This window comes from Hyperolius riggenbachi, chromosome 2 (genome assembly GCF_040937935.1).
Source record: "Hyperolius riggenbachi isolate aHypRig1 chromosome 2, aHypRig1.pri, whole genome shotgun sequence".
Taxonomy (NCBI): domain Eukaryota; kingdom Metazoa; phylum Chordata; class Amphibia; order Anura; family Hyperoliidae; genus Hyperolius; species Hyperolius riggenbachi.
Window position 1 is genome coordinate 545,526,380 of NC_090647.1, and position 23,848 is coordinate 545,550,227.

General features: G+C 48.2%; 1 protein-coding gene across 1 annotated transcript in view; it reads right to left on the minus strand.

The window, feature by feature from the left end:
* The window catches only part of LOC137545106 (cell surface glycoprotein CD200 receptor 1-like), a 69,489-nt gene that overhangs the window by 40,003 nt on the left and 5,638 nt on the right, over positions 1-23,848 (minus strand). The gene's annotated exons all lie outside the window — the stretch shown is intronic.

Genomic DNA, 23,848 nt, shown 5'->3' on the forward strand with positions numbered 1-23,848 from the left:
ACTAGAAGAGCTTTTCTAAGGGTTTTGTAATTTTAAAAGCTGTTGCTAATGTAATGCTATGGGTGTGATCACACTTGAGCAAAGTGATTTAAAAAAAATCCCCTATAGCATTGCATTAGCAAGAGTTTTTCAAAATCTCTAGCATTTAAAAAGCTCTTGTAGTGTGAATTAGCCCTAAGTGTTAATACTGCCATTTTCCCAGGTATCTCAGGTTCATTTTAATGGAGTGGCAGCTGGTGAGAAAGCTGGGGAGGTAGACATGAAAGAAAAAGGAGTAATGGGAGAGGGGGAGAGAGTGGGGGGGGGGGATGAGGGCAGTGGCGGACACAGCCAGCAGTGGGCCCCTGTGCAAAATTGCAATTGTGGGGCCCCTACGACCTGCGGCGCGCGAAGTGCGGCAAAAAATAGGTGCGGATAGAACCTGCGGCGCGTAGCACCGCGGCAAAAAAATGGGCGTGGCAATGACCGGATGAGGGCGGAGCTAACTGTAATTTAAAGTGAACCCGGGGTGAGGGTTTATTTCCTTTTAAACAATACTAGTTGCCTGGCGGCCCTGCTGATCTATTTGGCTGCAGTAATAAACTGAATTACACCAGCAACAAGCATGCAGCTAATCTTCTCAGTTCTGACAATATTGTCAGAAACCCCTGACCTGCTGCATGCTTGTTCAGGGACTATGGTTGAAAGAATAAGAGGCAGAGGACCAGCACGGCAGCCAGGCAACTGGTATTGCTTAAAAGGAGAGAAATATGGCAGCCTCAAGATTATTCTCACCTCAGGTTCCCTTGAAAAGTGCAACGCAAAGATAGTGGGCCCAAGTTTTGGTGACCCTTTCCCCAGAATATTCACATAATTGTGCAGGTTTTCTCAAGAAAATACACATCATGTCGGCAGATATGCCCAGAAAATACGTGCAATCATGTCGGCAGATATGCCCAGAAAATACGTGCAATCAAGTCGGCAGATATGCCCAGAAAATACGTGCAATCAAGTCGGCAGATATGCCCAGAAAATACGTGCAATCAAGTCGGCAGATATGCCCAGAAAATACGTGCAATCAAGTCGGCAGATATGCCCAGAAAATACGTGCAATCAAGTCGGCAGATATGCCAAGAAAATACGTGCAATCATGTCGGCAGATATGCCCAGAAAATACGTGCAATCATGTCGGCAGATATGCCCAGAAAATACGTGCAATCATGCCTGCAGATATGCCCAGAAAATACGTGCAATCATGCCAGCAGATATGCCCAGAAAATACGTGCAATCATGCCAGCAGATATGCCCAGAAAATACGTGCAATCATGCCAGCAGATATGCCCAGAAAATACGTGCAATCAAGTCGGCAGATATGCCCAGAAAATATGTGCAATCATGTCGGCAGATATCCCCAGAAAATATGTGCAATCATGTCGGCAGATATCCCCAGAAAATATGTGCAATCATGTCGGCAGATATCCCCAGAAAATATGTGCAATCAAGTCGGCAGATATGCCCAGAAAATACGTGCAACCAAGTCAGCAGATATGCCCAGAAAATACGTGCAATCATGTCAGCAGATATGCCCAGAAAATACGTGCAATCAAGTCGGCAGATATGCCCAGAAAATACGTGCAATCATGTCGGCAGATATGCCCAGAAAATACGTGCAACCAAGTCAGCAGATATGCCCAGAAAATACGTGCAATCATGTCAGCAGATATGCCCAGAAAATACGTGCAATCAAGTCGGCAGATATGCCCAGAAAATACGTGCAATCATGTCGGCAGATTTGCCTAGAAAATACGTGCAATCATGTCGGCAGATTTGCGCAGAAAATACATGCAATCATGTTACAGACCTGCCCAGAACATACACCTGCTAATATAAATAAAAAAACAAAAACATTTACTCACCTGCAGCAGCAGACCTCCTGTCCCAGCCTCCATCCGGCGCGCAGCTCCCATGGGTGGTTGGGTGGATAGGTAGCCTGGTGGGTGGGTAGGTAGGTAGGCAGCCTGGTGGGTGGGTAGGTAGCCCTTAGCCGGGTGGGTAGGTAGCCTGGTGGGTGTGTGGTTAGGTACCCGGGTGGGTGGATGGTTAGCTGGGTGGGTAGGTAGCCTGGTGGGTGGGTAGGTAGGCAGCCTGGTGGGTCGGTAGGTAGCCGGGTGGGTGGGTAGGTAGCCGGGTGGGTGGGTAGGTAGCCTGGTGGGTGGGTAGCCTGGTGGGTAGGTTGGTAACTAGCCGGGTAGGTGGGTGGGTAGGTAGGTAGGTAGCCGGGTGGGTAGGTAGCCTGGTGGGTGGGTAGGTAGCCGGGTGGGTGGTTAGGTAGTCGGGTGGGTAGGTAGGTAGGAAGCCTGGTGTGTGGGTGGGTAGATAGCCGGGTGGGTAGGTAGCCAGGTGGGTAGGTAGGTAGCCGGGTGGGTAGGTAGCCGGGTGGGTAGGTAGCCGAGTGGGTGGTTAGGTAGTCGGGTGGGTAGGTAGGTAGGTAGCCTGGTGGATGGGTATGTAGCCGGGTGGGTAGGTAGCCGGGTGGGTGGGTAGCTATCCGGGTAGGGGGCCCGACTCCTATCCTCCCCCCCTTCCTCACCTCGGGGGGCCGGCGGGAGACGGCAAATACAGGAAGTCTCCGGGGCTCCAGGCAGGCGCTAGAGGCTCAGCCGCATGGTCTCCAACTCTGTATACTGCTCGCTACTTCCTGGTTTAGTAACGAGCAGTATATAAAGTTGGAGACGTCGGAGACCAAGCGGCCGCTGAGCCTCTAGCGCCTGCCTGGAGCCCCGGAGACTTCCTGTATTTGCCGTCTCCCGCCGCGCATACCGGGAGGGGGGCCCCCCGAGGTGAGGGAGGGAGGGAGGATAGGAGTCGGGGCCCCCCAAGGGGAAAATTTTTTTTTAAAAAAAATACTTAATGGGCCCCTGAAGCAACGGAACTTCAGGGCCGTATGTCTGCCACTGGATGAGGGGGAGATAGTGGGGAAGACAGAGATTGGGGGAGATAGATTGGGGGGGGGGGTAAGGAGGTGAGGGGGCGATAGGAGTGTGTGTGTGGGGGGGGGATGAGAGAAAGATTATCTGCACAGAAGGATGGAGGAGACAGAAAGCTTAGCAGTGTGAGGAGAGGAGGAAGAAGGCAGCATGTCTAGTGTCATGTAAGCACACAGGCACAGTCATGGGGAGGCAAGCTCTGAGCACAGTCACAGACAGTCCTGCTAGTCTGCAGCACAAGGGGAGAAACAAGCTGACTTTGGAAGAAGCTCCCCTGTGTATGTTGTTACTTGTGTGATCTGCAGCTGCAGCCTCTCCATTGTCAGGGCTGCCAGTGTAATCTGAGCTGCAGCAGGAGGAAAGGGCATTACCACAGCTAGGGAACCTGGAAAGCCCTGTACAGATAACAATTGGCAGGCTGTGCTTGTCACCTGGCTTCCAGTTCATCCCTTCACTTGATGGATCCTGACAGTGCCCTTTTTTTCTGTTCGTACTTCGTAGATCTCTCCAGTCCCAGCTTGCCATGTGCGGGGGGCGTGGCCAAAATGAAACTGATAGGGCAGCATTGGCCACTGGGAAAAAAAGGGGCGGGACTGAGGCTGAAGCTGGGCTACACTGGCTGGCTGGGCTAGTTGGAGAGGCGGGACTGTCTTTAGGCTGGGCGGGGGCTGTAAGTTGATGGCTGAAGGGAGCTAAGGGGCGGTAATGTCTCGAGTCTCTGCAGGCCAGGCTCTGCAGAACTGTTACTTACAGCGAAAATTTAATAGAGCCACACGTAAGTGATCTAAGAGCCACGCAGATTCTGACCACTAGCCTAGACGGAAAGAGGCTGCAATTGAGCGCGGACCTCCGTCCGTGTCCGTGCTTAGCGCAGTGAGTGCAGCCAGGTGTTTTAAATGATATTGGGCTGGCTGACGGTTTTTGACACCCCCCTCAGCTGACTCGCCTATTGGGCTGGCTGACGTTTTTTGACACCCCCCTCAGCTGACTCGCCTGCTGTCACCCGGTGCGGCACGCTCTCCTGCGCCCTATTAAAGGGACGCCACTGCTGGAAGGTCATCCTTTACCAGAATCATTCTCAGAAGCAATAATTATCCTTATCCTCAAACCAGGAAAAGATCCAACGCTTTGTGGGTCATACAGACCTATCTCTTTATTAAATACAGACGCTATAATTCTCGCCAAAATACTAGCGAATAGGATCAAAACAATCATTACTAAGCTAATACACGGGGATCAGTCAGGCTTTATGCCCAATAAAGGGACAGACATTAATCTACGCAGACTGTTCACAAATATCTCTTTGGCCCCCTCGGTGTCCAGCCGCAAGGTGGTTGCCTCGCTGGACACCGAGAAGGCATTTGACTCGGTGGAGTGGCCATACCTCTGGGAGATTTTACACCGTTATGGCTTTGGCCCTATTTTTATTCAATGGTTACAAGCATTATATAAAAACCCCAAGGCTAGGATACGCACGGGCAATAATATTTCGGAACCCTTCCAGCTATACAGGGGAACAAGACAGGGCTGCCCGCTCTCTCCATACATTTTTTCCCTCACAATTGAACCCATGGCTATACAAATTCGAGAATCCACCCAAATTCGGGAAATTCCGGTGGGGTGTATCGAAGAGAGAATCTCGCTATATGCGGATGACACACTTCTCTACCTAAATGATCCGGAGGATTCCTTGGTAGCTGCTCTCGATATCATTTCCACATTCGGGTCATTTTCTGGGTTAAGAATTAATCGGGACAAGTCTGTCATCATGCCCCTGGATAACTCACAGCCCAACATACCATCCCACTCACTACAATGGGTCTCACAATTTAAATATCTGGGTATTCTAGTTACTGATTGTGTACATGACTACTTCAGTCTAAATATTAAGCCAGTGGTGGAGGCCTTTCGTAATAGATCTCGGACGTGGAAACACTTGCCTCTTTCTCTTATTGGGAAAATTAACATTTTTAAGATGATTTTTCTGCCTAAATTTCTTTATGTACTTCGTAACTCACCTATTGTAATTACAAAAAAGTTTTTCAAAACTCTTCACTCCTTAATGTCCACATTTATTTGGACGGGTCAGGTCCCTAAAATAGCTCTGAGTACCGTACCCTGCAACTTTCTATAGATCAAGGGGGCTTGGCCCTTCCCAATATGCAATTATATTACTATGCTGCAATCCTAGTTACCGCTAGATGGTGGTTCGCTCAAGACAGATACAACCCCGCTGTTGTAACTGAAGCGGCGCGTCTGGGATCATATGAGAGGCTTACACTACTACCGTACAGAGGTACGGCAAATGATGAACGTTGTACTGTTCCGATGCAAACAGTTTGCAAAGTTTGGGCAGAGGCAGGGAAATTTTTGGGCGTAGGAAATATAACTTCCCCATATACTCCAATATGGGACAATCCTAAGCTTTTCCATTTCACTCAAATCCCCGATCCTAAACTATGGGCTACTGCGGGTATTAAGAATTTACAACATATTGTTCACAATGGATCGCTGCTAACATTTAACGAACTTAAACAAACCTTCTCCATAGTGAACAAGATGTTTTTTCGCTACCTACAGCTTCGACATGCATTTTCTGCACAGTTTCCAGATGGCACGCCAGAATTGATAGTGCATGACCTTGAAAATACACTCCTGACACAACAACTAGATAAACCTCTTTCTGTTATCTACTCAGTCCTATTAAATAAGAATAATGAAAAGCTTCTCCGGTCCCAAGAAAAATGGAATTTGGATATTCCGGGCATAGATAATACAGATTGGGAGGATGTACTAGAAGACTTTGTGAAAACTCCTATTTCAGCTAGGGACAGACTAATTCAGGTCAAGTTCCTACATAGAACATACCTCACTCCGGTACGAATGCACAATATCTGTATTTCCAACAGTGCGACCTGTCAGAAATGCATCAGCGTGGATGGCACGTTTATACATATGTTTTGGAGCTGTGTCAAGATCCAGAGATTCTGGAAAGACATTTTTGATACCATAAATGAGATCCTGGAATCACACTTTGACTACACTCCTAAACTGGCTCTTTTAGGTCTCTTTGAAGAACAAACATGTAATAAATATGTACAATACCTAATCCGTATACTATGCTTTTATGCAAATGTAGCACTGACTCCCACAGGAGCTGCTGTAAGAGTTGGGTTCTCCTACTGTCCCCAGTGATGACCCGTCCTGTGAAAGGACCCTTTAATACTCCGACACACCAATAACTATAAGGGGTTTTATTAGGGGCAGACAAGATGCCCTGTGAGAAGGGTGTGGGCAAATAGGATTCACAATGGTCTAGGGGTACAATGGCATCAGATAAAAGCAACAGCTTAGTGACAATGGGTTAGTGAAGCAGAAACAGCAGTTCAATAGTGCAACAGTCAGAAATAGAGTTTGTTCCCCTGTCCACCCGTGAAGAGACGCTGCCCCTTAATGCACTGGGTGAGAGAGAGACAGACTGCTGTACAATTCTTTACAATCAAACAGGCAAACAGTTATATGCAATTCACACAAATAGCAGAGGAGGTGCAACTAGCTACTGCACTTAGCTAAAACATTTCAAACCCTGACTAACCACTGGCCAGTGGTGAAACTGCTATAAAGTCTGCTAGCGATGGGGCCCATTCAAGTTAAAGTTGGAGCGCTCAGACCTTCAAGAGAAGGTATTTGTAATCCACATGGCACGACCAGCTCTCCAAAGGACTCTGAGCTGAGAGGGGCAGGGGCCCCTTCTCGCTTGCCAGGCGAAAGCACAATTAAACCCAAAGTACTGTGGCCACAGGCCCCTCACCCATCTAGTCGCTGCAGCAAGAAACCCTCAGTAATGGCTTGTCCTCTGGGCTGGGTGAGATGATTCCTCCTGTCTGGTCGCTGGTGGCTTGTTTCGAATCCAACTCCTGCTATCCTGGCTTAATCGCCTCAATTGGAGCCTGATTGTACTCCTCCTTCTGCCCTGGTCCGTTCCTCTGAACCCCACGAAGATCGCTTACGCAGAGGCTGGTACAGAGAGATCTACATGTCTCTCCAGCTTCTTTCCTTTGTCCTCTTGTCCTTTGTTCTCCCTCTTCCTCTTGCCCTTCCCCCATCACCCCCCTTTGTCCACTTCCTTTAGCTCTGAAAGAGGGGTCAGGTTTCCATCGTGTGGTGGGTATAAATATTGCAGTCTCAATCCACTGATGTTACACTCTCCCCCCACTGAAAGTCTTTGGTCCCCAAAGAACAAAGTTTTAACTACAAATTAACTTAATACCTACATGTAACTAGGTAACTGAAGCTATCCTGAGTTGTGGGCAGTGGGACTTCCCACCATGGTGTGTCGGGTACAGGGCAGGAGGTATCACACACTGGTACAGTGGTCTGATGGACTTGTGTCTCAGTAGATCTGCAGACGGTGGTGATGGCTTCTTCAGAACTGTTTCCTCTGGAGTCATATGTCAACCTCAGGGGAGGTTTGATCTGTCGCTTGGTTCTCTGCTCCATAGGCTCTAAGGGTTCTCTGGCAGGGAATTCAGTTACAACCTCTCTCGCGGGGGATTCTGTTACAATCTCCCGAGGTGGCATTGATGGGGTCTCAGCAATAGTTTGGGTCTCTCCTTCCTCTTCAGGCTCAGTGGGTACCTGTTCTGGCCCCTCCTCAACCTGGGCCCATGGTATGAATTCTTGTGCATCAGCTCTTAATGGCCTAGAGTAGGTGTCCTCTATAGGCGGTGTGGAAACAATGGGGTCAAACCGCCACAGCCATTCCATCTCCAGGTCCTCTTCCTCGTCATCCTCTTCTTCCTCTGCAGTAGAAGGCAATTGTGACCGAGTTACTGGGGTTCGTTTAGGCAGGAATGGTTCACGTGGAGGGGGCACCCGCACTGTTTCATTCAGTGGTAGAAGGTGATTGCGGTGCCAAGTCTTCAAGGGCCCTGTCTTCCCCTCTGGATGGAGCTGATACACTGGAAGGCCGGGCAACCGTGCACAAACAATGTATGGCTGTGAGCTCCACTGGTCAGCTAACTTCTGCTTCCCATGAAGGCCCAGGTTCCTCAATAACACCCGGTCACCCGGTTGTAAGTCATGGACCCGAACCCTCAGATCATATCTTCTCTTGTTTTGCTGTTCACGAATATTGGAAGCACTTTGGGCCTTTTCATAGGCAGTTTTCAGGTTCCTCCGAAGTCGGTCAACATAGCCTTTATGAGATGCAGCTGAAGTCCCATCAGTGGAGGTGCCAAAGGCAAGATCCACTGGTAGTCGAGCTTCTCTCCCAAACATTAGCATGTAAGGTGAATATCCTGTTGTATCATGCTTTGTGCTGTTGTATGCATGGACCACTGCTGAGACATATTTACTCCAGTGCTGCTTCTTTTCAGAGGTTAGTGTCCCTAACATATTCAAAAGTGTGCGATTGAACCGCTCGGGTTGCGGATCGCCCTGGGGGTGGTAAGGAGTAGTCCGTGGCTTTTGCACCCCCAGCACTTGCAATAACTCTTTGATGAGTTTACTCTCAAAGTCTCGGCCTTGGTCTGAATGAAGCTGCTGCGGTAGACCATAATGGACAAAGAACTTCTCTACTAGGACTTTTGCTACTGTGGAAGCTTTTTGGTCCCTTGTGGGGAAAGCTTGGGCGTATCGGGTGAAGTGATCAGTCACCACTAAGATACTTCCTTGTCCGCTTATATCTGGTTCCAGGCACAGGAAATCCATGCATACCAACTCCATGGGGCCTTGGCTCTGTAGGTGGCCCATTGGGGCAGATCTAGTGGGCAAGGTCTTTCGCTGTATACACCGCAGACATGAGTGACAGTAGCTTTCTATTTCAGCTCTCATACAGGGCCAGTAGAATCTATCTTTGACTAGGCTGAGCGTCCTCTCTGCTCCCAAATGACCATGGTCATCATGCAAGGCCACTAGTATTGTCTCTCTGTGTTTTTCAGGAAGGAATAACTGCCACTTTTCTTCCAGATCATCAACAGGAGCTCTACGGTAGACCAGTCCGTCTCGGAGCTGTAGCCGATTCCATTCTCTGTAAACCATCTTGGCCTTCTCAACAGATTCAGTTTGCAGGAGCTCTGGTCGTTGGCTTTCTAGGGCCTCCAGGGTCAGTCGGAAGAGGGGATCTTCTGACTGGTCCTGCTTCAGATCCTTTTTTCTGAGGATGGGCAAGCTCCCATCCTTCAATTGGGTCAGGTTGCAGTAGAGTTTGGGGACCCCTTTTGTACTGACTCCAACAACTTCAGCCCCTGTCACTCCTCTGACCCAATGTTCTGCCCCCCTGGCACAAGGCTTGTATCCCTTCTGGGGTCAGCTGAGTCCAGTCTGTTTCCGAAGCTCCAGTGTTATGAGGCCTTCTGGACAGGGCATCAGCATCTCTGTTCCCCACTCCTGGTCGATACTTCAAGCTGAAGCAGAACTCAGCCAGTGCAGCTAGCCATCTGTGTCTTGTAGCATCTAACTTAGCAGTAGTGAGGATGTAGGTGAGTGGGTTGTTGTCTGTCTTGACTACAAACTCAGCCCCATACAGGTAGTCCCTGAGCTTGTCTACTACTGCCCATTTAAGAGCCAAGAACTCCAGCTTGTGGGTAGGATAGTTCTTCTCAGATGGGGAGAGACTCCGACTCACATAAGCAACAGGTCTTAGATGCTGTTCATGCTCTTGGTACAGCACTCCACCGAGCCCTTCTCTACTAGCATCCACATGCAGTTCATAAGGAAGAGTAGGATCAGCATAGGCTAGAACTGGGGCATGGGTTAGACTCCACTTCAGCTGCTGAAATGCTTCCTCACAACGATGGGACCACTCTTCCTGTATTGACTCTTGAGGTCTTTTGGGCCCTTTAGCTGATTGAGCCTTGTCTGAAAGTTTCGAGTCACTTTCCTCACCTTCATTCTTTAAGAGCTCAGTAAGGGGTTGGGCCATCTTGGCAAAACCCTCCACAAATCTTCGGTAATAGGAGCAAAACCCCAGGAATGATCTCAATCCGGCTACATCTTGCGGTCTAGGCCAATTGACCACAGCTTCCAGCTTCTTGGGGTCTGTGGCCACGCCTTCAGCTGAGACTACATGCCCCAGATAGGTGACAGACGGTTGGCAAAACTGGCACTTCTCAAGGGACAGTTTCAGTCCTTCTTCCTGAAGTCGACTCAGTACTTTCTCCAGCCTTTGCTCATGCTCCTCCAGTGTTCTTCCAAAGACAATCACGTCATCCAGATACACCAAGACTTCTAGCAGATGCATGTCTCCCACTGTGTGCTCCATCAGCCTCTGGAAGGTTGCAGGCGCTCCTGAAAGACCTTGAGGCATTCTTTCAAATTCGTAGAACCCCAAAGGGCAGATAAAAGCGGTCTTCTCTTTGTCATCGGGGTGCATGGGAATTTGGTAATACCCACTGCGCAAATCCAGTACACTGAACCACTTAGCTCCTGTTAGGCAATGTAGGGCATCTTCTATTCGTGGGGTTGTGTACTGATCTGGGGTGGTACGACGGTTAAGAGTGCGATAGTCTATGCACATTCGGATGGAACCATCCTTCTTCCGAACCACCACTATGGGAGAGGCATAGGGACTTCGGGATTCACGGATCACTCCAGCTCTCTTCAACTCTGCAATCTGTTCCCTCAAATCTTCCAAATCCCCAAATGGAATCCGACGAGATCTCTCTCTGAAAGGCTTGTCTTCCTGTAGGCGTATGCGATGTTGAGTACTTTTCGCACACCCAACATCAAATTCACTCTTGGAGAATAACTCTTGCCGTTTCAGAAGCAGGGCTTGAATCCTGCTCTTCCATTCTGGAGATATCGGGGAGTCTGCTGGGTAGAAACAGTCTACAGGGATTCCATCTTCAGCTCCCCCCACTGAAAGGGATGGCGAAATTGGGGTGACTGAGCCCACCTGTCCAAGAAGCATCCGGGCTTTGATCCTCACTGGGGAGTCAGTGATGTTACAAACACTGACTGAGATCTTTCCTTGAGCCTTCTGTAGTGCCTTTGTTGGGATCACTTCAGGGATCAACTCTATCCCGGGGGCTGTCTTCTCTCCAGGGATGGTTTCTAGCAGGACATGCGGTCCCGGCAGATCCCAGCTCAGTCTTACTGAAGCCTGAAGGCATGCCACTTCCCCTGGTTGCAACAGTTTCTCCTTCTTCCCCAATCGCCACAATCTTCCTACTCTGTCGGCTGGAGCCCTCTGTTCTTGGACTAAACGTTGGTAGACTGGATGAAGCATGGGGTGCACACCTTCTGGTGGTAGATCATAGCAGGAGGCTATGGGGGACAAGATTCGTCTTATCAGGTCTGTATTAGTCCCCACAATTAAAGAACTTCTCACTGAACCTGGGGGTCGAGAACATACAATGGCCAAGGTGTCAAAGGTTCCGCGGTTGCCCAACAACCAGTGGGTCAAAGGTCAACTTGATCTGCAGATACCCATCATAGGGGAGCTGCTCGGTTTCAATTCCCCAGATCTCTAGGTCTTTTAATTCTCGCAGGGGCAGGTGCTGCAGATACTTATCATAGAAGTCCCGATATAATAAAGTCACTTGTGCACCCGAGTCAAGTAACGCTCTTGTGAAGATGCCCTCTATTTGAACAGGCACCACTGGAGAGGGGCCCACTAAGTTAGCAGGGATTTGCCCAGAAGGAGGTGTACTTGTAGGCCTGGCTGGTTGAGCTTGTACTCCTTTTGGCCTCCTGTTACGCTCTAAGCGATGCTCCTGGTGGCCTTTCTCACATTGATGTGTATTTCTCCCCTGTACACTGGGGCCCATTGCTGAGGGAGGCGTATTTGACTGTCTCTTAGGAATCCGATGCAATGTCCTACTCAAGGGTTCCTGTACGATTTCCCAGTCAGCCTTTTGATGCGGGCTGGAGCTGTCTGAAGCAAGTGGGCTCCCGGCTTGCTCCTTCACCGGGGCCCTCTGAAGTTTTCCGCTGGCTTGGCAGGTAAAAGATCCTGTAGTGCCTGGCGCACTTCTTCTGTTAAGGTCTGAGAGTGCCGGGGTTTAGGGCATTGGGCTCGGTAATGTCCAGTTTACCCACAATTAAATCACTCTACTCCGGCTGAATATCTTCTACTCTTTATTCCTCTGGATAGCTGTGAGACCTCTGGGGTAGGATGTGCAATAGCTCTCTGCAGATCAGCCATGGACTGTTGCATCCCTGCCTGAGTCTCTATCACTTGCATCATTGACCTCTGAATCTCAGTAAAAGCTTGTTGTAAAGTGGAATTTGACTGCACCATCTGGGTTATCGCCTGAATGAGCGCCTCAGCAGTAGAAGGGGTCTTACTGTCCATCTCTCCGGGAGCTTCCAAGGGGGTTCGTGCTAAGTACACAGATGCACTACCACTACTTCGCCCAGAACCAGCAGAGGTGGTCATTTTCTGGGACTTAGCGGACAACAGTGTCTCTTCCTCTCGAATGGCCTTAATCAGTTTTGAGTAGGTAAAAAGGTCACTTCGGTCTCTCATTTGAATTTTCAGCATTATAGGGTCTAAAGGTTGGGCACCTTTTAGGATCTGAGTCAATAAAGCCTCACTTGCATTGTCTTGTGCCATTCCTTTTTTTTGGATTACTTGGTGTAGGATCTTGTCCAGGCGAGTGACAAAGGTGGATAGGCGTTCTCCTTCCTCTTGGTAGGTATGTCCAAACCGATGTATCAAGTCAGCACAACTTTCTATTTGCCCAAAAACTTCACGAAGGGCATCCAGACACTCTGTGGCAGTGCAACCTGGCTGGTCTCTTTTAAGATTCCGGACAACATCTGAAGCAGGGGCACGTAGACTCTCTACAATCCTCTGTCGCTTGACTGTATCTGAGACCTCCCACTCATCTAAGGCCTGTGCAGCCTGGTCTATCCAGGTCTCAAAGTCATCTTCCCCGGATGGGACAGGTATCTGCCCAGAACAAACCCTCAGTTTTCTGTACCCATAACTGATAGGTTGGAATGAATTTGTCACTAAATTTTCCATCAGTTTTCCCATATCAGTGTAGAAGGAAGCGGGTGGATATCCTGGGGTGGTGGGCATAGAGTCAACAGAGGCTGAGCAGACCTCTCTTTTACTTGGTGGCATTTCACTGGAACTGTCTGAGTGGTTGGTTGAGGGACTTGGTCGGATCAACTGAACTTTGATTTCATCCGTTAGCTGTAAGATTGTGTTCCGGAAGCAAGTGGGAAGGCCTTTTTTCACTTCTAGCAGGGCATATGTGTGAGAGATCTCCGGATCCGCCCGTGTGTCTAAGACGAACACCCGACGATCAAGTGCTAGGGCTGTGATAGCTTTATCTATTTGATTCTCTGTCCATCCATCAGCAGGTATATCCATCACCACACTGAAAGGTAGTCTACCATTTTCTTCTTCACACCAGCGGGCAGCAGTGACTGGGTCCATTTTGCTGGCCTGGCTCGTTGTTCCTAGCGCAGTCATCACTCTAGGGGCTAGGTTAGAATCCCGGACGAGCGCCCACGTGTAGCACTGACTCCCACAGGAGCTGCTGTAAGAGTTGGGTTCTCCTACTGTCCCCAGTGATGACCCGTCCTGTGAAAGGACCCTTTAATACTCCAACACACCAATAACTATAAGGGGTTTTATTAGGAGCGGACAAGATGCCCTGTGAGAAGGGTGTGGGCAAATAGGATTCACAATGGCATCAGATAAAAGCAACAGCTTAGTGACAATGGGTTAGTGAAGCAGAAACAGCAGTTCAATAGTGCAACAGTCATAAATAAAGTTTGTTCCCCTGTCCACCCGTGAAGAGACGCTGCCCCTTAATGCACTGGGTGAGAGAGGGACAGACTGCTGTACAATTCTTTACAATCAAACAGGCAAACAGTTATATGCAATTCACACAAATAGCAGAGGAGGTGCAACTAGCTACTGCACTTAGCTAAAACATTTCAAACCCTGACTAACCACTGGCCAGTGGTGAAACTGCTATAAAGTCTGCTAGCGATGGGGCCCATTCAAGTTAAAGTTGGAGCGCTCAGACCTTCAAGAGAAGGTATTTGTAATCCACATGGCACGACCAGCTCTCCAAAGGACTCTGAGCTGAGAGGGGCAGGGGCCCCTTCTCGCTTGCCAGGCGAAAGCACAATTAAACCCAAAGTACTGTGGCCACAGGCCCCTCACCCATCTAGTCGCTGCAGCAAGAAACCCTCAGGAATGGCTTGTCCTCTGGGCTGGGTGAGATGATTCCTCCTGTCTGGTCGCTGGTGGCTTGTTTCGAATCCAACTCCTGCTATCCTGGCTTAATCGCCTCAATTGGAGCCTGATTGTACTCCTCCTTCTGCCCTGGTCCGTTCCTCTGAACCACACGAAGATCGCTTACGCGGAGGCTGGTACAGAGAGATCTACATGTCTCTCCAGCTTCTTTCCTTTGTCCTCTTTTCTCCCTCTCCCTCTTGCCCTTCCCCCATCACCCCCCTTTGTCCACTTCCTTCCTTTTGCTCTGAAAGAGGGGTCAGGTTTCCATCGTGTGGTGGGTATAAATATTGCAGTCTCAATCAACTGATGTTACACTAAGAAAGAAATCTTAAGAGTCTGGAAAGGCAATGATACTCCGTCCATCAATCAATGGAAACGCACAATTAATATTGCCCTCCCTTTATATCAAATGACATATAAAAATCGTAATTGTCCAACTCGGTTCCATAAAATATGGGCACCGTGGTACAATAATGTCATGACGGCTGGATCTAATCCCACACCTTAATATCCATTCTCCCTTGTGTCAATATACTAGCGGACTGTTGGCGTGGCGTATGGGTGTCGGCGGGGTTGGGGGTCGGCGTCTTCTTCTTCTTTTTCTTCTCCTTCCTTTTACCCTTCTTTCCTGTTTCTTATGGCATGGTGCTCCTACTGAGCATAAATGTGCTTTATAGACATTGTGAACTTCTGATACTTTCGAAACATGGCCAGTAAAGTCAATACACTAGTGATCTACCAACATTACCAGTCTGTTGTCATGTTTCACCCTAGATATGTCCTAATAATCTTTGATTCATGTATGATGTCTGCATAACTCCTGTATGTGGGAGTACTATGTCATTCCCTGTATTGTCTCTACTTTTGCTCTTAAAATAATAATAAAATTGATTTGTGAAAAAAAAAAAATGGATCTGCAGGGGCTCGATTAATATGGCTGAGGAAGGAGATTGTCACAAATATTTTGCTGAATATCCTAGAGTAGAATGATTGGCCAGATGTATAGCTTTGTTAACCAGTTCACCCCCAAGGGTTTTTACCCTAGTGGCCCATACTCACGGGCTACAATTGTCGCCGCAACACGCGGTGTGCGCGTGTTGCGGCGACAGGTCGCCCGTGAGTATGTGGCGTTGCACGGGCACGCACCCCGAACTGTCGCCCGTCGCTGATGTCGCCAGGTGATTGAAACTTTCAATCGCCTGGCGACAGTCGCCGCCGCCACTCCGCCGCAACTGTCGCTAGTCGCTAGAAAATAATAATAAAATTGATTTGTGAAAAAAAAAAATGGATCTGCAGGGGCTCGATTAATATGCACTGTTGGCTGAGGAAGGAGATTGTCACAAATATTTTGCTGAATATCCTAGAGTAGAATGATTGGCCAGATGTATAGCTTTGTTAACCAGTTCACCCCCAAGGGTTTTTACCCTAGTGGCCCATACTCACGGGCTACAATTGTCGCCGCAACACACGGTGTGCGCGTGTTGCGGCGACAGGTCGCCGTGAGTATGTGGCGTTGCACGGGCACGCACCCCGAACTGTCGCCCGTCGCTGATGTCGCCAGGTGATTGAAACTTTCAATCGCCTGGCGACAGTCGCCGCCGCCACTCCGCCGCAACTGTCGCTAGTCCGCGTGAGTACGCGGACTAGCGACAGCAACATAATAACAAATAGACGGCGCTTCCGGCGGGGGGAGGGACAACAGCGACAGCTTCCGTCGCATCAGTTGCCAGGTCCCTCCGCCGTGTGTATGCGGAGGGACCTGGCGACGAGCTGTCGCCGGCATGTCGCGCACACGCTCCCGTGTGCTAGCGACATGCCAAAAAGTTGCCCATGAGTATGGGCCATAACAGACCAGAGCAATTTTCACCTGTCAGTGCTCCTCCCTTTTATTCCCTAATAACTTTATTACTACTTTTTACAAGAAAATGATCTATATCTGTTTTTTTTTTTTCCACCAATTAGGCTTTCTGTGGGTAGTTCATTTTGCTAAGAATGTTTTTTTGTTCTAAATGCCTTTTAATGGGAAAATAAGAAAATAATGGAAAAAATTCATTATTTATCAGTTTTCGGCCTTTAAAGTTTTAAATGAAATGTTCTCCTGTGGGTAAAACTGACACATTTTATTTTCCCAGTTGTCCCGATTATTCAACAGTTTAAATTATGTCCCTATAACAATGTATGGCGACAATATATTATTTTGAAATATAGGTGTTATTTTTCTGGGGTTTTTTTGTTTTTGTTTTTTTGTCCGGTCCATAATTATAAGCCTCTATGTAGTAAAGTAAAAGTAATGTTCCGGCATAAAATATAGATTAAAAAAGCTAAGTCCCTAAGGCAACTATTTATGTATTTTTTTTTTAACTGAATTTTTTTTTACAAGTGTTGTTTTTTTTTTTTTGGGGGGGGGGGGGGGGGAGCTTTGGAAGTGTAAGTTATTAATTTTATTAATATTGTGTATGTATGTATGTGCCTGTATGTGTAATTTTACTTTTTGGACACAAGCTGGCGCTAGTGAACACTACCGTTATAGGAAGTGTTCCCTTTTTTTTTTTTTTTCACATTTAACTACACTATGACTGTTTCCTGTTTTATGAATGGATGTGGCCGCTGATCGTGGTCACGTCCATTCATTCTAGGCATTGCGTTTGGGTAGAGGACCGCTCGGTCTTCCCCAATCGCTGAAAACGGAATCCCGACGAAAATGGTGGCGGGAGCGGCGCACACACGTGCGGAGCGGGCGGCAGGAATGAGCAGCGTATTAAAACGTCATGTTGCCGTTAACAGGCTCAAACATGACGTTTTAATACGATACAATGTCATTAAGTGGTTAAAAAATACCTAAACTGCTGGATCCATACGAAAATGGCGCCTGCGAATAATGGCGCTAATCCGTCTTCCGCTTATTGTTATTTAACGTTTACAGTTAATCGTTAATTACAGTTAAGAAATCGTCTCCTTAAAAACGTTAAAAAACGTTAAAAAACTCTAACGCTCTTAATAGTAGTCTTCATTTCAAGATATTATTTTTAACTGGATTAATTGCTATTTTTTATTTTCAAATCATTGATATTTACATATAAACACATCGCAGTATAATACATGTTAGTTATATTTAAAATGTAATGCAGTGCGCACAGGGCCGGATTTCCGCACAGGCCACCTAGGCCGGTTCCTAGGGCGGAAACCTGCCGACAGGAGAGCTGGGGCGGGTGTCACACACCGGCAGCAGAACAGCTGTTTTTACGTAATCTGCTGTCTGTTGCTGCGCTGTCCCCAGTCTCTCCTGCGTGCATAGCACAGAGCAGAGCGCCCTTCCCTTCTTTCCGCTCTGTCACACTATGGGGCGGGGCTGAGAAGAGACAAGCCGGGAGATTTGAGCCCAGGAGGAGGAAGACGGGTAGGCAACTGGAGTCAGCACTGTGAGGGGCAAGGAGGGAGAAGTGTGTGTGCAGAACTGCAGGCATTTTACACACTTCGTCCTAAGCTGCTGTGGAGTCGTGAGTAACCAGCTGTCTTCCTCTCCCTCCTTCTTCCTCTCCCCCGGAGCCTGTCACTTTGTAACTTCTGAAGCTGCTTTAACAGGGCTGCCTGACACTCCCCTACTGTCCTGTGTTAGCTGACTTCTATCACTCTTATCTCCAAACAACCCCCTCTCTCTTTTCATGTTGTTAATCAGGCAGCTCTTCTCCTCCTCCCACAGTCATTTCCCTGTCATACAAACAAGGCTATTCATATATGCAGTGTTCCTTTTGTTATTCCTACTATAGTCACAATCTAATGCACTACCATATTACTATGATGTATTTATATGGCACTGACATCTCCTGCAGCACTTTACAGAGTCATGCCACTGACTGTCAGAGGAGCTCACACTCTAATCCTACCATAACCACATACTTCCCAACTTTTTGAGATGAGAAAAAGGGACACTTAAGCCACGCCCCTGCCACACCCCTGGGCACGCCCCCACCACGGCCCTAGTCACGCATACCATAAAGATTTCATAAGAAAAATATGTTGTTTTATCATTCAAACCACACTGGTCCTTTCTGTCCTTGTTCATCTTCATTCATAGTAACAGTTTAAAATTATTAATATATCAATTTAAAGGATGTGAATAAAGTTTAGAGTCAATCAAACACATTTTTAGTATAGTAATATATATATGTATATAGAAAGAGGGACAAAGTCCTGAAAGAGGGACAAATGAGAGGGAAAAAGGGACAGAGGGACAGGGCTTCCAAAAAGGGACTGTCCCTCCGAAAAAGGGACAGTTGGGAACTATGTAACCATAGTCTAATGTCCTATCATTATGTATTTATCTAGCGCTGATACCTTCTGCAGCACATTACAGAGTACATAGTCATGTCACTGACTGTGCTCTGGGCAGCCCACAATCTAACCCTACCATAGTCATAGTCTAATGTCCTACCATATTATTATTATGTATTTATATAGCACTGACATCTTCTACAGCACTTTACAGAGTACATAGTCATGTCACTAACTGTCCCCAGAGGAGCTCACAATCTCATTTCTACCATAGTCATAAGGGGCCCATACACCTAACGATTTTCCCGCCGATATACGGCCGATTCGATCACAGTGATCGAATCGGCTGTGAAATCGCCGCGCACACCGCTGACAGAACGATCGATTTCCGTCCGAAATCGATCGTTCCCGTAGATTCCCATCGATACGTCCGTGCGGAAGATTTTACTCGATCACCTGCGGGTCGGGCGTTCGAATGCCCGACGACCGACGCAATACAGCGGGTATACATTACCTGTTCTGGCCAGTGCGAGTCCCCTGATCTCTGCTGTCTTCTCCGCTCTGGTCTGGTCTCCGGCATGCTTCACTTCTTCCTGCCCGGCAGGAAGTTTAAACAGCAGAGGGCGCTCTACTGTTTAAACTTCCTGCCGGGCAGGAAGAAGTAAAGCATGCCGGAGACCAGACCAGAGCGGAGAAGACAGCAGAGACCAGGGGAGTCGCGCCGGCGGAGCAGGTAATGTATGCAGGGGAAGGCGGCAGCACCACCACAGATTGTGAATGGTTTCAGGCTGAAATCGGTTCACAATCTGTTTGCAGTAAAGGTGGCCATACGATCTCTCTCTAATCAGATTCGATCAGAGAGGGATCTATCTGTTGGTCGAATCTGATGGCAAATCGACCAGTGTATGGCCACCTATAGTGTAATGTCCTACCATACTATTATGTATTTATCTAGCACTTATACCTTCTGCAGCACTGTACAGAATGCATAGTCGCTATCCTCAGTCAATTTAATCACCATAATCTTGTGATCAGACTCTCTAACCTGAGATGGTACACTGGACTTTATATATACACTCACCTGGGACTTCCTCCAGCCCCATGAGCCCTGTGGCCTCTTTGCCCCCTCTGTTCTGGCGCTATGACTCCTGGTAATCCCCTGCGATGTGGGCACCCTCTGCCACGCTCTTGTCCCCGGGAGCGTCCTGTTCAGTACTGCTGCGCAGGCACAAAACGCTCTTGGACACAGTAGCGCAATGAGGGGTGCACGTCTGGACGAGCTGCACATGCGCAGAAGAGCACTTCCAGCCGGATTACCGGGAGGCATACCGTAAGAGGACACAGTGCTCATGAGGCTGGAGGAAGCTCCAGGTAAGTATAAATAAAGCCCAGTGTACCATCTCAAGGTCACATAAATTTTAACCCTTTTTCCCATAATCCTATTGTCAAATTCCGAGCCTCACCCTAAATTGCCAAAAGGCCTAGCCTTTAGGCTGCTTACACACAGGGACGTTACAGGCGCACGTTAGCGCGCCTGTAACGCTCCCCCAACGCACAGCAATGTAACACAAGTCGGCTGTTCACACTGCCCACGTTGCGTTACATGTAACGCTGCACATTGTCCGGAAAGTGAAGCATGCTACGGCGTTAGAGCGGCTATAGCCGCGTTAGACTGTTTGCACATGCTCAGTGGGGGGCGGAGAGGAGGCAGGGAGAGCCAGCTACAGTAGCCGCGCACATGGCTACTTAATATTCACTGCACTGGCGGCCGCTGATTGGCCGGTGGGACCACGTGATGCGGTGTGTCTCGCTCCGCTTCACGTGGTCCCGCCGGCCAATCAGCGCCACTCTGGGAGACCTTATAGGGATAGAGCCACCTAACGCGGCTCACTCTACCGTCCTCTCTTGCAGCACCATACGTTGTGTTAGGTGCACGTTATGCGACCTTAACGTGGCACCTAACGCAACGTCTTGGTGTGCAAGTAGCCTCAATCTCCACTAACCACTTTTTTTTTTTGTAAATGCCTAACCCTAATATCCTGATCTATCAGATCCTAATTCCGCTGATTGTCATGGGGCGGCTGAAGGTAGTGGGCCTTGGGCGGTAAAAAGTACAAATCCGGCCCTGAGTGCGCAGTCCGATCCTGCACAAAGTGTATTAGAGTTAGTTAACATTAAAGGAGTTATCAGGCATAATAAATGAAAATAATTGCTACTTACCAGGGGTTTCGTCCAGCCCCAAGCTCCCAAGATGTCCCTCGCTGCAGCTATGCAGTCAGCCGTTCGCCGCAGCTGCCTCCCGGTACCCGGCGATGGTCGGCCTGTACTGCGCCTGCACGAGCGGCGCTGTCAATCACCGTCACGTGGACCGGAGTGTACTGCGCAGGCCCAGTAGTTCTGCGTTTGCGCAGTACATTCCCTTAACTTCCAGGCCGGCCTGACGTCATCGCCGGGAACCGGGAGGCAGCGACGGTGAACGGCTGACTGCAGAGCTGCAGCGAAGGACATGCTGGGAGCTTGGGGCTGGACAAAGCCCCGGGTAAGTAGCGCTTATTTTCATTTATTATGCCTTGATAACTCCTTGAAGAGTACTGTACTTTAAAGGAGTCATCAGGGGAAAAATGCTAAAATAAGTGCTACTTACCGGGGGCTTCCTCCAGCTCCAAGCTCCCAGGACGTCCCTCGCCGCAGCTCTGCCCGCAGCCGTTCGCCGCAGGTCCGACCCGGTCCCCGGTGATGATCTGTACTGCGCCTGCGCGAGCGGCGCTGTCAATCACCGCCACGTGGAGGTCGCTCTGATGTCATCGCCGGGGACCGGGACAGACCTGCGGCGAACGGCTGCGGGGAGAGCTGCGGCGAGGGACGTCCTGGGAGCTTGGAGCTGGAGGAAGCCCCCGGTAAGTACCACTTATTTTAGCATTTTTCCCCTGATGACTCCTTAAAGGTACAAATTAGCTAACATTAATATTGTTATGATTTAAAAAAAAACAAAAACCTCCAATCCTGCACAGTCACAGTGTATTAAAGTTAGTTAATGTTCACAGTACTGCACATTACTTGAAAAAAGTTGATAACGTTAATATTGTTTTTTTAAATCCTCGATCTGCAACATCTTCTGTTACGTTAAATCCATTCACCGTTTTGCAGTTAAATAACGTCTGCAGTTTGGCTTATGTAGGGCGCTATTGATAAATAACGTTACTGTGCGCAATAACGTCTGATGTTTGGCATATGAACGGCGCTATTGTTAAATAAGTTACTGTGTGCCGTTTTTCTTCTTTTTTCCCCGTACGCCATTATTATGCAGTACTAACGATAAATAGCGACAAGCGTATCTTTTTAATGCGGCGCCATTTTTATGCATAGGCGCTGTGCGCCATTATTCACTGATCCAAAACTGCTAATGGTGACCCAGAACTACCTGGAAGGTAAAAAGGGTTAAAAGGTGGCCAAAAATCCCTTTAACAAAAAGCAAAGCTAAATGTAATTTTCCCTTCTTAACCTCCTGGACGGTATGCACAACACTGTGTCGGGCAAGAAAAATGAGCTGAAAGCGGTATGCCTGACACAGTGTTGGGCATGCCTCTCAGGAGGTTTTTAAGGTTAGCAATGTGTCCCCATTATATAGGTAGCCAGCTATAGCTTTCCCAGTATAGGTTAGCCAGCTATAAGTGTGACAATCCTCCCCAACCTCCATCCCGTGCTTTGTGAAGCATGTGGCAGTTTTTCACCATGCCTCTCTCCAACATCGATCGCACCACCTCTGCCGCATACAGCTCTGGTCTTCTCTGTACGTCTTTGGGACTTGGCTTGATGATGTCATCACTTACAAACTTATACCTGGCTACCTATACTGGGGACACTTATGCCTGGCTACCTATACTGGGGACACTTATGCCTGGCTACCTATACTGGGGGAATCTATACCTGGCTACCTATACTAGGGGAACCTACGCCTAGCTATCTATACTGGGGAACCTATGCCTGGCTACCTATACTGGGGGCACCTATACCTGACTAACTACCCTGGGGGCACCTATACCTGACTAACTACACTGGGGGCACCTATACCTGACTAACTACACTGGGGGCACCTATACCTGACTAACTACACTGGGGGCACCTATACCTGACTAACTACACTGGGGGCACCTATACCTGACTAATTACACTGGGGGCACCTATACCTAATCTGGCTACATATTCTACACCTGGCTATCTGTACCGGGGCATCTATACCTGGCTACCTATAACAAGGGGCTAAATACCGTAGCACAAATAATGTCCACGAGCCCATTGGGTTCCTTTAATGCTGAATTATCGCAAATACTTCAGGCCTGCAGAAAAAGACAGACAAATCTGTATCGTTGGCCAGCAGAAAGCAGCTGTCGGCAATGGGGATTTTTTCGGAAAAAAAAGCAGCAGTGTTGGTATTTTTTTTTTTCTTATGTAATCCAGAAAACCCGAACATTGACTGGGAGGACAGGAAACCCACCCACTCTTACTTGCCCGAACAGAAGACCCTAACTTGAGTTTTAAAGACTTCAATGGAAGAAAAAAATGAACTACATTTTCCCAGAGCCTTAATACATCCAATAACTAAAATGACCTGACACTAGTGTTGATGTTCAAATTTGACAGTGCGTGGCTCAAAACCCAAACACGCGTGCTCAGCACAATTTCAGCATGGAACTGCTGGACAGTGCATTTTATTTAGCCCCCATTCTTTCTTTAAAGGGAACCAGAGACGAAGCACCCTCATGTATTTTACCATATATATCAGTGGGGACATTAGAGAAAACACCTACCATGCTCTCTGTTTCATTCTGCACTGTTCAGCCTGCTTCTAACCAGCCCTGATAAAATCCCCGACTGAGCATCCAGTCTGGCTTTGTTCAGGAATCATTATAGCTGAGTCTGTGTTCTCTCATGTCTTTTCAAGTCCAAGCCTGCCCCCTGCTGGCTCTGCTCAGGAATCATTATAGCTGAGCCATTGTAGCAAAGCCAGACTGAATGCTCAGTCTGGGATTTTATCAGGGCTGATAACAAGCAGGCTGAGCAGTGAAGAATGAAACAGAGAGCAGGGTAGGTGTTTTCTCTAATGTTCCCACTGATATATATGGTAAAATACATGAGGGTGCTTCGTCTCTGGTTCACTTTAAGGGTTGGAGCTACATAAATGCACCCTATCCTGCTGTTCCATGTTGAAATTCATACTCCAACACTACCTGTCACATAAACACAATTCAGCATCTTCTTTGCCATTCATTGTGACACTATAGCTTCAATTCACAAAGCCATATATGGTGGAAATTTGGGCTCCCACTAGCAGCGGCTAAACTTAACCTTCCCCCCCAAAGTCAAGCTTGACCGTGCCCGCCGCTACAAATACAATGAAAAAAAA